The following is a 16792-nucleotide window of genomic DNA, read 5'->3' on the forward strand; positions in this document are numbered from 1 at the left end:
CCACCTGCCCCTCTCGTTGTGTGAGCCACAACCACCTGCCCCTCTCGTTGTGTGAGCCACAACCACCTGCCCCTCTCGTTGTGTGAGTCACAACCACCTGCCCCTCTCGTTGTGTGAGCCACAACCACCTGCCCCTCTCGTTGAGTGAACCACAACCACCTGCCCCTCTCGTTGTGTGAGCCACAACCACCTGCCCCTCTCGTTGTGTGAGCCACAACCACCTGCCCCTCTCGTTGTGTGAGCCACAACCACCTGCCCCTCTCGTTGTGTGAGCCACAACCACCTGCCCCTCTCGTTGTGTGAACCACAACCACCTGCCCCTCTCGTTGTGTGAGCCACAACCACCTGCCCCTCTCGTTGTGTGAGCCACAACCACCTGCCCCTCTCGTTGTGTGAACCACAACCACCTGCCCCTCTCGTTGTGTGAGCCACAACCACCTGCCCCTCTCGTTGTGTGAGTCACAACCACCTGCCCCTCTCGTTGTGTGAGCCACAACCACCTGCCCCTCTCGTTGAGTGAACCACAACCACCTGCCCCTCTCGTTGTGTGAACCACAACCACCTGCCCCTCTCGTTGTGTGAGTCACAACCACCTGCCCCTCTCGTTGTGTGAGTCACAACCACCTGCCCCTCTCGTTGTGTGAACCACAACCACCTGCCCCTCTCGTTGTGTGAGTCACAACCACCTGCCCCTCTCGTTGTGTGAGCCACAACCACCTGCCCTTCTCGTTGTGTGAGCCACAACCACCTGCCCCTCTCGTTGTGTGAACCACAACCACCTGCCCCTCTCGTTGTGTGAGCCACAACCACCTGCCCCTCTCGTTGTGTGAGTCACAACCACCTGCCCCTCTCGTTGTGTGAGCCACAACCACCTGCCCCTCTCGTTGAGTGAACCACAACCACCTGCCCCTCTCGTTGTGTGAACCACAACCACCTGCCCCTCTCGTTGTGTGAGTCACAACCACCTGCCCCTCTCGTTGTGTGAGTCACAACCACCTGCCCCTCTCGTTGTGTGAACCACAACCACCTGCCCCTCTCGTTGTGTGAGTCACAACCACCTGCCCCTCTCGTTGTGTGAGTCACAACCACCTGCCCCTTTCGTTGTGTGAGTCACAACCACCTGCCCCTTTCGTTGTGTGAGCCACAACCACCTGCCCCTCTCGTTGTGTGAGCCACAACCACCTGCCCCTCTCGTTGTGTGAGTCACAACCACCTGCCCCTCTCGTTGTGTGAGTCACAACCACCTGCCCCTCTCGTTGTGTGAGTCACAACCACCTGCCCCTCTCGTTGAGTGAACCACAACCACCTGCCCCTCTCGTTGTGTGAGCCACAACCACCTGCCCCTCTCGTTGTGTGAGTCACAACCACCTGCCCCTCTCGTTGTGTGAACCACAACCACCTGCCCCTCTCGTTGTGTGAGCCACAACCACCTGCCCCTCTCGTTGTGTGAGTCACAACCACCTGCCCCTCTCGTTGTGTGAGTCACAACCACCTGCCCCTCTCGTTGTGTGAGTCACAACCACCTGCCCCTCTCGTTGTGTGAGTCACAACCACCTGCCCCTCTCGTTGTGTGAGTCACAACCACCTGCCCCTTTCGTTGTGTGAGCCACAACCACCTGCCCCTCTCGTTGTGTGAGTCACAACCACCTGCCCCTTTCGTTGTGTGAGCCACAACCACCTGCCCCTCTCGTTGTGTGAGTCACAACCACCTGCCCCTTTCGTTGTGTGAGCCACAACCACCTGCCCCTCTCGTTGTGTGAACCCATGGCTCACACAACGAGAGGCATGCGTCGAGGCATTCCACCAAGCCATGGATGTTGCACTGTCTGTCCGGGCGCCATTTTGTTTTGTAATCTGCCAAAATTTTCCCCTTTACAGCCAAATATTATTCAAAATTGGGTATAAGTTTTGTTCCTACTTAACTGAAATTACAGCTTGGGCCGTCTGCAATCCTTCTAGGGGGGTAAAAAGTATTGTTGAAGCCGAAAAAGATTTCTTGATACCTGCTTGATGGGGTTCTGGGAGTTGTTCTCCTCAAGCTTGTCCAGTGTTCTCTGATTGTGCCTATGGCACCTTTGCTCTTCACTGATTCTATTCTGCATTTTCTTCCATATCGTTCACTTCTGAACGATATGGTATGTTGTTATTTTACTGTGTAGATTTGGTACTTGGCCCTCCAGTATTTTCCAAGTGTATATTCTTTGATATCTCTCTCGTCTCCTTTCTAGTGAGTACGTTTGGAGAACTTTGAGACGATCTCAATAATTTAGATGCTATATCACGTCTATGATTCCAAGGACATGACAATTCCTATGACAACTCCATGGTTCCAAGGGGTTGTCATAGCCAGGGGGTGGTAATGGGGAACGAGCTCTCATTACCTATAAAAAGCTCCCATACGGCATGTGTCTCAAATAGCCGCTGACAACCAAATCCAACTCCCGGACTGCACGGGTGGTTTAATCTTTAAGTCCGGCAGAACTGCTTTTACTGACAGGAGAAGGGGCGAGGGCGTGCCTCTGGCGCCTTAAAACCACTTGCTCCGGGTAGATGGGACTCAATGGCCTGGGAAGGCAGCTCATCTAGGTGAGGGAAAAACCCTGATTTCAAACCTCCGCTGCCTTGCGGCCATACTCTTCTTTTGGGAAAGGCTTCAGGAGTCATCCTCGAGGAAAAATCCGGAGTTGGAGCCCCTAAGGCAGTTCGTTGTTGACTTCGACTTCGTTTTGACAGCTCCTGCGACGGCGCTGGAACCATGTGTATTGGCGTCGCCTTTCCATTGGATAATTTCAGCAACGTGGAGAGGGGGGGGGGGACCAGCTGTATGGGTAACAGCTCCTCCATATTGACCTACCCAGGCTTTGCGCCCTGGAAACCAGAGCGCAACTCTATAGTCTCCCGAGACTGAAGGATGCCTACTACTATATCGCGTCTATGCGTGCCGTATATGTTCTCTCTATTCCCTCTATTTCGTCAATCTCTCCTGCTCTGAAGGAGAAGCGAATATTGAGCAGTACTCAAGACATGATGACACAAGTGATTTGAAGAGTACAACCATTGTGATGGGATTTCTGGATGTGAAAGTTCTCATAATCCATCCTATCATTTTTCTGGCCGAGGAAATGCTTGGTTATGCTCCCTAAACGTTAAGTCGTCAGACATCATTATTTCCAATTCCTTTACATGCTGTTTTCCTACTATGGGCAGATTTGATTGTGTTTTGCACCCTGTTTTATGTTTAAGGTCCTCATTTTTACCGTACCTGAGTACCTGGAATTTATCACTGTTAAACTTCATGTTATTTTCTGTTGCCCAGTCGAAAACTTTATTAATATCTGCTTGAAGTTTTCAATGTTTTTAGCAGGTAATTTTCATTCTGATTTTTGTGTCATCTGCAGAGGATGATACGAAGCTGTGACTTGTATATTTGTCTATATCTGCTATGAGAATAAGGAAAAGCCGTGGTGCAAGGACTGTACCTTGAGGTACAAAGCTTTTAACTGTGCTTGGACTCGTTCTTATTTGGTTGACTGTTACTCTCTGTGTTCTGTTTGACAGAAAATTGAGTATCCACCGTCCTACTTCACCAGTTATTTCCACTGACCTCATTTTATGAGCTATCACTCCATGGTTACTTTCATCGAATGCCTTTGCAAAGTCCATGTATTCCACATCTGCATTTTGTTTATCTTCTAATTCGGTAGTGATTTTGTCGTAATGGTCAAGTAGCTGTGAGAGGCATGATCTTCCCGCTCTATATCCATGTTGGCCTGGGTTGTGGAGGTCATTGGTCTCCATGAAGCTGGTGACCTGACTCCTGATCACACCCTCAAATACATAATAATTATGTGGGACGTTAGTGCAACTGGTCTATAATTTGTTGCCAATGCTTTGCTCCCTTCCTTGTGTAGAGGGCTGTATTTGCTGATTTAATCGTATCTGGTATCTCCCCCGTGTTCAAGCTCTTCCTCCACACTATACAGAGTACTTGTGCTAGTGGCACTTTGCTTTTCTTTATAAATATTGAATGGAAACAGGAGCTTGGATATCATGTAACACCATACCTTGAGGTTACCTTGAGGTGCTTCCGGGGCTTAGTGTCCCCGCGGCCCGGTCGTCGACCAGGCCTCCTGGTTGCTGGACTGATCAACCAGGCTGTTAGACGCGGCTGCTCGCAGCCTGACGTATGAGTCACAGCCTGGTTGATCAGGTATCCTTTGGAGGTGCTTATCCAGTTCTCTCTTGAACACTGTGAGGGGTCGGCCAGTTATGCCCCTTATGTGTAGTGGAAGCGTGTTGAACAGTCTCGGGCCTCTGATGTTGATAGAGTTCTCTCTCAGAGACCATAAACACCATAAAGGTGTTTAGTTAATATTTCACATAGAACATGAGTTAGTCATACATGATATTCAACTCACCAAGTGTCTGAGCCTAAGTTGGATAGAGAGGGGGTGGAGGGGTTGGACAGGCAGAGTCCAACCAGTCCAGAGTTCTTCAGTCTGATATGAATGCTTCAATCTGATCGATTTCTTCATTCTCCCTGTTTAAATTATTCCTTCTTTATAGGGAAAGTCGTGACTGCGAAAGTATTTCCGTCATTTTTTCCAACTTTTGTAATGACGTTTGCAATCTCTTTCTGCGTTGGACCTCATTCTGGCTATCTTCAAAGGAACATGTGTCAGCCAGACTTCATAGGCTTCAGAAGTCAGTTTTTCTATTCCTTGTGTAGGACTTATAATACTTAGAACAGTTTCCCATTGAATGTTCGTAAGTTCCCTGTTTATTGTCTCACAGTCTATCCTTTTATTATTAAAATGGAATTTTCGGACTATTGACTGTTATTAGACTGCGATCATAACCCCAGGTACTCAGTCAATTAGGTACTCAGTCACCTAGGTACTCAGGCACCCAGGTACTCAGGCACCCAGGTACTCAGGCACCCAGGTACTCAGGCACCCAGGTACTCAGGCACCCAGGTACTCAGGCACCCACAGGTACTCAGGCACCCAAGTACTCAGGCACCCAAGTACTCAGGCACCCAGGTACTCAGGCACCCAGGTACTCAGGCACCCAGGTACTTAGGCACCCAGGTACTCAGGCACCCAAGTACTCAGGCACCCAGGTACTCAGTCACCTAGGTACTCAGGCACCCAGGTACTCAGGCACCCAGGTACTCAGGCACCCAGGTACTCAGGCACCCAGGTACTCAGGCACCCAAGTACTCAGGCACCCAGGTACTCAGTCACCTAGGTACTCAGGCACCCAGGTACTCAGGCACCCAGGTACTCAGGCACCCAGGTACTCAGGCACCCAGGTACTCAGGCACCCAAGTACTCAGGCACCCAAGTACTCAGGCACCCAGGTACTCTGGCACCCAGGTACTCAGACACCCAGGTACTCAGGCACCCAGGTACTCAGGCACCCAGGTACTCAGGTACTCAGGTACTCAGGCACCCAGGTACTCAGGCACCCAGGTACTCTGGCACCCAGGTACTCAGGCACCCAGGTACTCAGGCACCCAGGTACTCAGGCACCCAGGTACTCAGGCACCCAGGTACTCAGACACCCAGGTACTCAGACACCCAGGTACTCAGGCACCCAGGTACTCAGGCACCCAAGTACTCAGGTACTCGAGCACCCAGGTACTCAGGCACCCAGGTACTCAGACACCCAGGTACTCAGACACCCAGGTACTCAGGCACCCAGGTACTCAGACACCCAGGTACTCAGACACCCAGGTACTCAAGCACCCAGGTACCCAGGTACTCGAGCACCCAGGTACTCAGACACCCAGGTACTCAGGCACCCAGGTACTCAAGCACCCAGGTACTCAGGTACTCGAGCACCCAGGTACTCAGGCACCCAGGTACTCAGACACCCAGGTACTCACGCACCCAGGTACTCAGACACCCAGGTACTCAGGCACCCAGGTACTCAGGCACCCAAGTACTCAGGTACTCGAGCACCCAGGTACTCAGTCACCCAGGTACTCAGACACTCAGGTACTCAGGCACCCAGGTACTCAGACACCCAGGTACTCAGGTACTCAGGCACCCAGGTACTCAGGCACCCAGGTACTCTGGCACCCAGGTACTCAGACACCCAGGTACTCAGGTACTCAGGCACCCAGGTACTCAGGCACCCAGGTACTCAGGCACCCAGGTACTCAGGCACCCAGGTACTCAGGCACCCAGGTACTCAGTCACCCAGGTACTCAGGCACCCAGGTACTCAAGCACCCAGGTACCCAGGTACTCGAGCACCCAGGTACTCAGACACCCAGGTACTCAGGCACCCAGGTACTCAGGCACCCAGGTACTCAGACACCCAGGTACTCAGGTACTCAGGCACCCAGGTACTCAGGCACCCAGGTACTCTGGCACCCAGGTACTCAGGCACCCAGGTACTCAGGCACCCAGGTACTCAGGCACCCAGGTACTCAGACACCCAGGTTCTCAGACACCCAGGTACTCAGGCACCCAGGTACTCAGGCACCCAAGTACTCAGGTACTCGAGCACCCAGGTACTCAGGCACCCAGGTACTCAGACACCCAGGTACTCAGACACCCAGGTACTCAGGCACCCAGGTACTCAGACACCCAGGTACTCAGACACCCAGGTACTCAGGCACCCAGGTACTCAGGCACCCAAGTACTCAGGTACTCGAGCACCCAGGTACTCAGACACCCAGGTACTCAGGCACCCAGGTACTCAGGCACCCAAGTACTCAGGTACTCGAGCACCCAGGTACTCAGACATCCAGGTACTCAGACACCCAGGTACTCAGGCACCCAGGTACTCAAGCACCCAAGTACTCAGGTACTCGAGCACCCAGGTACTCAGACACCCAGGTACTCAGACACCCAGGTACTCAAGCACCCAGGTACCCAGGTACTCGAGCACCCAGGTACTCAGGCACCCAGGTACTCAGACACCCAGGTACTCAGGCACCCAGGTACTCAGACACCCAGGTACTCAGGCTCCCAGGTACTCAGGCTCCCAGGTACTCAGGCACCCAGGTACTCAGGTACTCAGGCACCCAGGTACTCAGACATCCAGGTACTCAGACACCCAGGTACTCAGGCACCCAGGTACTCAGGCACCCAAGTACTCAGGTACTCGAGCACCCAGGTACTCAGACACCCAGGTACTCAGACACCCAGGTACTCAGGCACCCAGGTACTCAGGCACCCAAGTACTCAGGTACTCGAGCACCCAGGTACTCAGACACCCAGGTACTCAGACACCCAGGTACTCAGGCACCCAGGTACTCAGACATCCAGGTACTCAGACACCCAGGTACTCAAGCACCCAGGTACCCAGGTACTCAAGCACTCAGGTACTCAGGCACCCAGGTACTCAGACACCCAGGTACTCAGACATCCAGTTACTCAAGCACCCAGGTACCCAGGTACTCAGACACCCAGGTACTCAGGCACCCAGGTACTCAGGCACCCAGGTACTCAGGCACCCAGGTACTCAGGTACTCAGGCACCCAGGTACTCAGGCACCCAGGTACTAAGGCACCCAGGTACTCAGACATCCAGGTACTCAGACACCCAGGTACTCAGGCACCCAGGTACTCAGACACCCAGGTACTCAGGCACCCAGGTACTCAGGCACCCAGGTACTCAGGTACTCAGGCACCCAGGTACTCAGGCACCCAGGTACTAAGGCACCCAGGTACTCAGGCACCCAGGTACTCAGACATCCAGGTACTCAGACACCCAGGTACTCAGACATCCAGGTACTCAGACACCCAGGTACTCAGGCACCCAGGTACTCAGACACCCAGGTACTCAGACACCCAGGTACTCAGGCACCCAGGTACCCAGGCACCCAGGTACTCAGGCACCCAGGTACTCAGACACCCAGGTACTCATGCACCCAGGTACTCAGGCACCCAGGTACTCAGACACCCAGGTACTCAGGCACCCAGGTACCCAGGCACCCAGGTACTCAGGCACCCAGGTACTCAGGCACCCAGGTACTCAGACACCCAGTTACTCAGACACCCAGGTACTCAGGCACCCAGGTACTCTGGCACCCAGGTACTCAGGCACCCAGGTACTCTGGCACCCAGGTACCCAGGCAGGTACCCAGGTACCCAGGTAGGTACCCAGGTACCCAGGCAGGCACCCAGGTACCCAGGCAGGCACCCAGGTAACCAGGCAGGCACCCAGGTACCCAGGCAGGCACCCAGGTACCCAGGCAGGTACCCAGGTACCCAGGCAGGTACCCAGGTACCCAGGCAGGCACCCAGGTACCCCAGGCAGGCACCCAGGTACCCAGGCAGGTACCCAGGTACTCAGGCAGGTACCCAGGTACCCAGGAGGCACCCAGGTACCCAGGCAGGTACTCAGGTACCCAGGCAGGCACCCAGGTACCCAGGCAGGTACCCAGGTACCCAGGCAGGTACCCAGGTACCCAGGCAGGCACCCAGGTACCCAGGCAGGCACCCAGGTACCCAGGTACCCAGGCAGGCACCCAGGTACCCAGGTACCCAGGCAGGTACCCAGGCACCCAGGCAGGCACCCAGGTACCCAGGCAGGTATCCAGGTACCCAGACAGGTACCTGGGTACCCAGGCAGGTACCCGGGTACCCAGGCAGGTATCCAGGCAGGCACCCAGGTACCCAGGCAGGTACCCAGATACCCAGGCAGGTACCCAGATACCCAGGCAGGCACCCAGGTACCCAGGTACCCAGGCAGGCACCCAGGTACCCAGGCAGGCACCCAGGTACCCAGGCAGGTACCCAGATACCCAGGCAGGTACCCAGATACCTAGGCAGGTACCCAGGCAGGCACCCTGGCAGGTTCCCAGGTACCCAGGCAGGTACCCAGGTACCCAGGCAGGTACCCTGGCAGGCACCCTGGCAGGTTCCCAGGTACCCAGGCAGGTACCCAGGTACCCAGGCAGGTACCCAGGTACCCAGGCAGGCACCCGGGCAGGTTCCCAGGTACCCAGGCAGGTACCCAGGTACCCAGGCAGGCACCTAGGTACCCAATCAGGTACCCAGATACCCAGGCAGGCACCCAGGTACCCAGGCAGGTACCCAGGTACCCAGGCAGGCACCCAGGTACCCAGGCAGGTACCCAGGTACCCAGGCAGGTATCCAGGCAGGCACCCAGGTACCCAGGTACGCGGGTACTCACGCAGGTACCCAGGCAGGCACCTAGGTACCCAGGCAGGCACCCAGGTACCCAGGCAGGTACCCAGATACCCAGGCAGGTACCCAGGTACCCAGGCAGGTACCCAGATACCCAGGCAGGCACCCAGGTACCCAGGCAGGTATCCAGGTACCCAGGCAGGCACCCAGGTACCCAGGCAGGCACCCAGGTACCCAGGCAGGCACCCAGATACCCAGGCAGGTACCCAGACAGGTACCCAGATACCCAGGCAGGTACCCAGATACCCAGGCAGGTACCCAGGCAGGCACCCTGGCAGGTTCCCAGGTACCCAGGCAGGTACCCAGGTACCCAGGCAGGTACCCAAGCAGGCACCCTGGCAGGTTCCCAGGTACCCAGGCAGGTACCCAGGTACCCAGGCAGGTACCCAGGTACCCAGGCAGGCACCCTGGCAGGTTCTCAGGTACCCAGGCAGGTACCCAGGTACCCAGGAGGCACCCAGGTACCCAGGTACCCAGGCAGGTACCCAGGTACCCAGGCAGGCACCCAGGTACCCAGGCAGGTACCCAGGCACCCAGGCAGGTACCCAGGTACCCAGGCAGGCACCCAGGTACCCAGGCAGGCACCCAGGTACCCAGGCAGGTACCCAGGTACCCAGGCAGGTATCCAGGTACCCAGACAGGTACCTGGGTACCCAGGCAGGTACCCGGGTACCCAGGCAGGTACCCAGGCAGGCACCCAGGTACCCAGGCAGGCACCCAGGTACCCAGGCAGGCACCCAGGTACCCAGGCAGGCACCCAGGTACCCAGGCAGGTACCCAGATACCCAGGCAGGTACCCAGGTACCCAGGCAGGTACCCAGATACCCAGGCAGGCACCCAGGTACCCAGGCAGGCACCCAGGCAGGTACCCAGATACCCAGGCAGGTACCCAGGTACCCAGGCAGGTACCCAGATACCCAGGCAGGTACCCAGGCAGGTTCCCAGGTACCCAGGCAGGTACCCAGGTACCCAGGCAGGTACCCAGGCAGGCACCCTGGCAGGTTCCCAGGTACCCAGGCAGGTACCCAGGTACCCAGGCAGGCACCCTGGCAGGTTCCCAGGTACCCAGGCAGGTACCCAGGTACCCAGGCAGGTACCCAGGTACCCAGGCAGGCACCTAGGTACCCATTCAGGTACCCAGATACCAAGGCAGGCACCCAGGTACCCAGGTACCCAGGCAGGCACCCAGGTACCCAGGTACCCAGGCAGGTATCCAGGCAGGCACCCAGGTACCCGGGTACTCACGCAGGTACCCAGGCAGGCACCCAGGTACCCAGGCAGGCACCCAGGTACCCAGGCAGGTACCCAGATACCCAGGCAGGTACCCAGGTACCCAGGCAGGTACCCAGATACCCAGGCAGGCACCCAGGTACCCAGGCAGGTACCCAGGTACCCAGGCAGGCACCCAGGTACCCAGGCAGGCACCCAGGTACCCAGGCAGGTACCCAGATACCCAGGCAGGTACCCAGGTACCCAGGCAGGTACCCAGATACCCAGGCAGGTACCCAGGCAGGCACCCTGGCAGGTTCCCAGGTACCCAGGCAGGTACCCAGGTACCCAGGCAGGCACCCTGGCAGGTTCCCAGGTACCCAGGCAGGTACCCAGGTACCCAGGTACCCAGGCAGGCACCTAGGTACCCATTCAGGTACCCAGATACCCAGGCAGGCACCCAGATACCCAGGTACCCAGGCAGGCACCCAGGTACCCAGGCAGGTACCCAGGTACCCAGGCAGGCACCCAGGTACCCAGGCAGGTACCCAGATACCCAGGCAGGCACCCAGGTACCCAGGCAGGTACCCAGGTACCCAGGTACCCAGGCAGGTACCCAGATACCCAGGCAGGCACCCAGGTACCCAGGCAGGTACCCAGGTACCCAGGCAGGCACCCAGGTACCCAGGCAGGCACCCAGGTACCCAGGCAGGTTCCCAGGTACCCAGGTACCCAGGCAGGTACCCAGGCAGGTACCCAGGTACCCAGGCAGGTACCCAGGTACCCAGGCAGGTACCCAGGTACCCAGGCAGGTACCCAGGTACCCAGGCAGGTACCCAGGTACCCAGGCAGGCACCCAGGTACCCAGGCAGGCACCCAGGTACCCAGGCAGGTACCCAGATACCCAGGCAGGTACCCAGGCAGGCACCCTGGCAGGTTCCCAGGTACCCAGGCAGGTACCCAGGTACCCAGGCAGGCACCCTGGCAGGTTCCCAGGTACCCAGGCAGGTACCCAGGTACCCAGGCAGGCACCCTGGCAGGTTCCCAGGTACCCAGGCAGGTACCCAGGTACCCAGGTACCCAGGCAGGCACCTAGGTACCCATTCAGGTACCCAGATACCCAGGCAGGCACCCAGGTACCCAGGCAGGCACCCAGGTACCCAGGCAGGTACCCAGGTACCCAGGCAGGCACCCAGGTACCCAGGCAGGTACCCAGATACCCAGGCAGGCACCCAGGTACCCAGGCAGGTACCCAGGTACCCAGGCAGGTACCCAGGTACCCAGGTACCCAGGCAGGTACCCAGATACCCAGGCAGGCACCCAGGTACCCAGGCAGGTACCCAGGTACCCAGGCAGGCACCCAGGTACCCAGGCAGGCACCCAGGTACCCAGGCAGGTTCCCAGGTACCCAGGCAGGTACCCAGGCAGGTACCCAGGTACCCAGGCAGGTACCCAGGTACCCAGGCAGGCACCCAGGTACCCAGGCAGGCACCCAGGTACCCAGGTACCCAGGCAGGCACCCAGGTACCCAGGTACCCAGGCAGGTACCCAGGCACCCAGGCAGGCACCCAGGTACCCAGGCAGGTATCCAGGTACCCAGACAGGTACCTGGGTACCCAGGCAGGTACCCGGGTACCCAGGCAGGTATCCAGGCAGGCACCCAGGTACCCAGGCAGGTACCCAGATACCCAGGCAGGTACCCAGGTACCCAGGCAGGTACCCAGATACCCAGGCAGGCACCCAGGTACCCAGGTACCCAGGCAGGCACCCAGGTACCCAGGCAGGTACCCAGATACCCAGGCAGGTACCCAGATACCCAGGCAGGTACCCAGGCAGGCACCCTGGCAGGTTCCCAGGTACCCAGGCAGGTACCCAGGTACCCAGGCAGGTACCCTGGCAGGCACCCTGGCAGGTTCCCAGGTACCCAGGCAGGTACCCAGGTACCCAGGCAGGTACCCAGGTACCCAGGCAGGCACCCGGGCAGGTTCGCAGGTACCCAGGCAGGTACCCAGGCAGGTACCCAGGTACCCAGGCAGGCACCTAGGTACCCAATCAGGTACCCAGATACCCAGGCAGGCACCCAGGTACCCAGGCAGGTACCCAGGTACCCAGGCAGGCACCCAGGTACCCAGGCAGGTACCCAGGTACCCAGGCAGGTATCCAGGCAGGCACCCAGGTACCCAGGTACGCGGGTACTCACGCAGGTACCCAGGCAGGCACCCAGGTACCCAGGCAGGCACCCAGGTACCCAGGCAGGTACCCAGATACCCAGGCAGGTACCCAGGTACCCAGGCAGGTACCCAGGTACCCAGGCAGGTACCCAGATACCCAGGCAGGCACCCAGGTACCCAGGCAGGTATCCAGGTACCCAGGCAGGCACCCAGGTACCCAGGCAGGCACCCAGGTACCCAGGCAGGCACCCAGATACCCAGGCAGGTACCCAGACAGGTACCCAGATACCCAGGCAGGTACCCAGATACCCAGGCAGGTACCCAGGCAGGCACCCTGGCAGGTTCCCAGGTACCCAGGCAGGTACCCAGGTACCCAGGCAGGTACCCAAGCAGGCACCCTGGCAGGTTCCCAGGTACCCAGGCAGGTACCCAGGCAGGTACCCAGGTACCCAGGCAGGCACCCTGGCAGGTTCTCAGGTACCCAGGCAGGTACCCAGGTACCCAGGAGGCACCCAGGTACCCAGGTACCCAGGCAGGTACCCAGGTACCCAGGCAGGCACCCTGGCAGGTTCTCAGGTACCCAGGCAGGTACCCAGGTACCCAGGAGGCACCCAGGTACCCAGGTACCCAGGCAGGTACCCAGGTACCCAGGCAGGCACCCAGGTACCCAGGCAGGTACCCAGGCACCCAGGCAGGTACCCAGGTACCCAGGCAGGCACCCAGGTACCCAGGCAGGCACCCAGGTACCCAGGCAGGTACCCAGGTACCCAGGCAGGTATCCAGGTACCCAGACAGGTACCTGGGTACCCAGGCAGGTACCCGGGTACCCAGGCAGGTACCCAGGCAGGCACCCAGGTACCCAGGCAGGCACCCAGGTACCCAGGCAGGTACCCAGATACCCAGGCAGGTACCCAGGTACCCAGGCAGGTACCCAGATACCCAGGCAGGCACCCAGGTACCCAGGCAGGTACCCAGGTACCCAGGCAGGCACCCAGGTACCCAGGCAGGCACCCAGGCAGGTACCCAGATACCCAGGCAGGTACCCAGGCAGGTACCCAGATACCCAGGCAGGTACCCAGGCAGGTTCCCAGGTACCCAGGCAGGTACCCAGGTACCCAGGCAGGTACCCAGGCAGGCACCCTGGCAGGTTCCCAGGTACCCAGGCAGGTACCCAGGTACCCAGGCAGGCACCCTGGCAGGTTCCCAGGTACCCAGGCAGGTACCCAGGTACCCAGGCAGGTACCCAGGTACCCAGGCAGGCACCTAGGTACCCATTCAGGTACCCAGATACCCAGGCAGGCACCCAGGTACCCAGGTACCCAGGCAGGCACCCAGGTACCCAGGTACCCAGGCAGGTATCCAGGCAGGCACCCAGGTACCCGGGTACTCACGCAGGTACCCAGGCAGGCACCCAGGTACCCAGGCAGGCACCCAGGTACCCAGGCAGGTACCCAGATACCCAGGCAGGTACCCAGGTACCCAGGTACCCAGGCAGGTACCCAGATACCCAGGCAGGCACCCAGGTACCCAGGCAGGTACCCAGGTACCCAGGCAGGCACCCAGGTACCCAGGCAGGCACCCAGGTACCCAGGCAGGTACCCAGATACCCAGGCAGGTACCCAGGCAGGTACCCAGATACCCAGGCAGGTACCCAGGCAGGCACCCTGGCAGGTTCCCAGGTACCCAGGCAGGTACCAAGGTACCCTGGCAGGTTCCCAGGTACCCAGGCAGGTACCCAGGTACCCAGGCAGGCACCCTGGCAGGTTCCCAGGTACCCAGGCAGGTACCCAGGTACCCAGGCAGGCACCTAGGTACCCATTCAGGTACCCAGATACCCAGGCAGGCACCCAGATACCCAGGTACCCAGGCAGGCACCCAGGTACCCAGGCAGGTACCCAGGTACCCAGGCAGGCACCCAGGTACCCAGGCAGGTACCCAGATACCCAGGCAGGCACCCAGGTACCCAGGTACCCAGGCAGGTACCCAGGTACCCAGGTACCCAGGCAGGTACCCAGATACCCAGGCAGGCACCCAGGTACCCAGGCAGGTACCCAGGTACCCAGGCAGGCACCCAGGTACCCAGGCAGGCACCCAGGTACCCAGGCAGGTTCCCAGGTACCCAGGTACCCAGGCAGGTACCCAGGTACCCAGGCAGGTACCCAGGTACCCAGGCAGGTACCCAGGTACCCAGGCAGGTACCCAGGTACCCAGGCAGGCACCCAGGTACCCAGGCAGGCACCCAGGTACCCAGGCAGGTACCCAGATACCCAGGCAGGTACCCAGGCAGGCACCCTGGCAGGTTCCCAGGTACCCAGGCAGGTACCCAGGTACCCAGGCAGGTACCCAGGTACCCAGGCAGGCACCCAGGTACCCAGGCAGGCACCCAGGTACCCAGGCAGGTACCCAGATACCCAGGCAGGTACCCAGGCAGGCACCCTGGCAGGTTCCCAGGTACCCAGGCAGGTACCCAGGTACCCAGGCAGGCACCCTGGCAGGTTCCCAGGTACCCAGGCAGGTACCCAGGTACCCAGGCAGGCACCCTGGCAGGTTCCCAGGTACCCAGGCAGGTACCCAGGTACCCAGGTACCCAGGCAGGCACCTAGGTACCCATTCAGGTACCCAGATACCCAGGCAGGCACCCAGGTACCCAGGTACCCAGGCAGGCACCCAGGTACCCAGGCAGGTACCCAGGTACCCAGGCAGGCACCCAGGTACCCAGGCAGGTACCCAGATACCCAGGCAGGCACCCAGGTACCCAGGTACCCAGGCAGGTACCCAGGTACCCAGGTACCCAGGCAGGTACCCAGATACCCAGGCAGGCACCCAGGTACCCAGGCAGGTACCCAGGTACCCAGGCAGGCACCCAGGTACCCAGGCAGGCACCCAGGTACCCAGGCAGGTTCCCAGGTACCCAGGCAGGTACCCAGGTACCCAGGCAGGTACCCAGGTACCCAGGCAGGTACCCAGGTACCCAGGCAGGTACCCAGGTACCCAGGCAGGTACCCAGGCACCCAGGTACCCAGGCAGGTATCCAGGTACCCAGACAGGTACCTGGGTACCCAGGCAGGTACCCAGGCAGGCACCCAGGTACCCAGGCAGGCACCCAGGTACCCAGGCAGGCACCCAGGTACCCAGGCAGGCACCCAGGTACCCAGGCAGGTACCCAGATACCCAGGCAGGTACCCAGGTACCCAGGCAGGTACCCAGATACCCAGGCAGGCACCCAGGTACCCAGGCAGGTACCCAGGTACCCAGGCAGGCACCCAGGTACCCAGGCAGGCACCCAGGCAGGTACCCAGATACCCAGGTACCCAGGCAGGTACCCAGATACCCAGGCAGGTACCCAGGCAGGTTCCCAGGTACCCAGGCAGGTACCCAGGCAGGCAGGCACCCAGGTACTAAGGTTCCCAGGTACCCAGGCAGGTACCCAGGTACCCAGGCAGGCACCCTGGCAGGTTCCCAGGTACCCAGGCAGGTACCCAGGTACCCAGGCAGGTACCCAGGCAGGCACCTAGGTACCCATTCAGGTACCCAGATACCCAGGCAGGCACCCAGGTACCCAGGTACCCAGGCAGGCACCCAGGTACCCAGGCAGGTACCCAGGTACCCAGGCAGGTATCCAGGCAGGCACCCAGGTACCCAGGTACCCGGGTACTCACGCAGGTACCCAGGCAGGCACCCAGGTACCCAGGCAGGCACCCAGGTACCCAGGCAGGTACCCAGATACCCAGGCAGGTACCCAGGTACCCAGGTACCCAGGCAGGTACCCAGATACCCAGGCAGGCACCCAGGTACCCAGGCAGGTACCCAGGTACCCAGGCAGGCACCCAGGTACCCAGGCAGGCACCCAGGTACCCAGGCAGGTACCCAGATACCCAGGCAGGTACCCAGATACCCAGGCAGGTACCCAGGTACCCAGGCAGGTACCCAGATACCCAGGCAGGTACCCAGGTACCCAGGCAGGTACCCAGATACCCAGGCAGGTACCCAGGCAGGCACCCTGGCAGGTTCCCAGGTACCCAGGCAGGTACCCAGGTACCCAGGCAGGCACCCTGGCAGGTTCCCAGGTACCCAGGCAGGTACCCAGGTACCCAGGCAGGCACCTAGGTACCCATTCAGGTACCCAGATACCCAGGCAGGCACCCAGGTACCCAGGTACCCAGGCAGGCACCCAGGTACCCAGGCAGGTACCCAGGTACCCAGGCAGGCACCCAGGTACCCAGGCAGGTACCCAGATACCCAGG

General features: G+C 59.7%; 1 protein-coding gene across 4 annotated transcripts in view; it reads left to right on the forward strand.

Annotated features, from left to right (window-relative positions):
• Window positions 1–16792, forward strand: part of LOC123767427 (mitogen-activated protein kinase kinase kinase 7) — a 685923-nt gene that overhangs the window by 415919 nt on the left and 253212 nt on the right. The window lies entirely within an intron of this gene.

This window comes from Procambarus clarkii, chromosome 74 (genome assembly GCF_040958095.1).
Source record: "Procambarus clarkii isolate CNS0578487 chromosome 74, FALCON_Pclarkii_2.0, whole genome shotgun sequence".
In the NCBI taxonomy this organism is placed as follows: domain Eukaryota; kingdom Metazoa; phylum Arthropoda; class Malacostraca; order Decapoda; family Cambaridae; genus Procambarus; species Procambarus clarkii.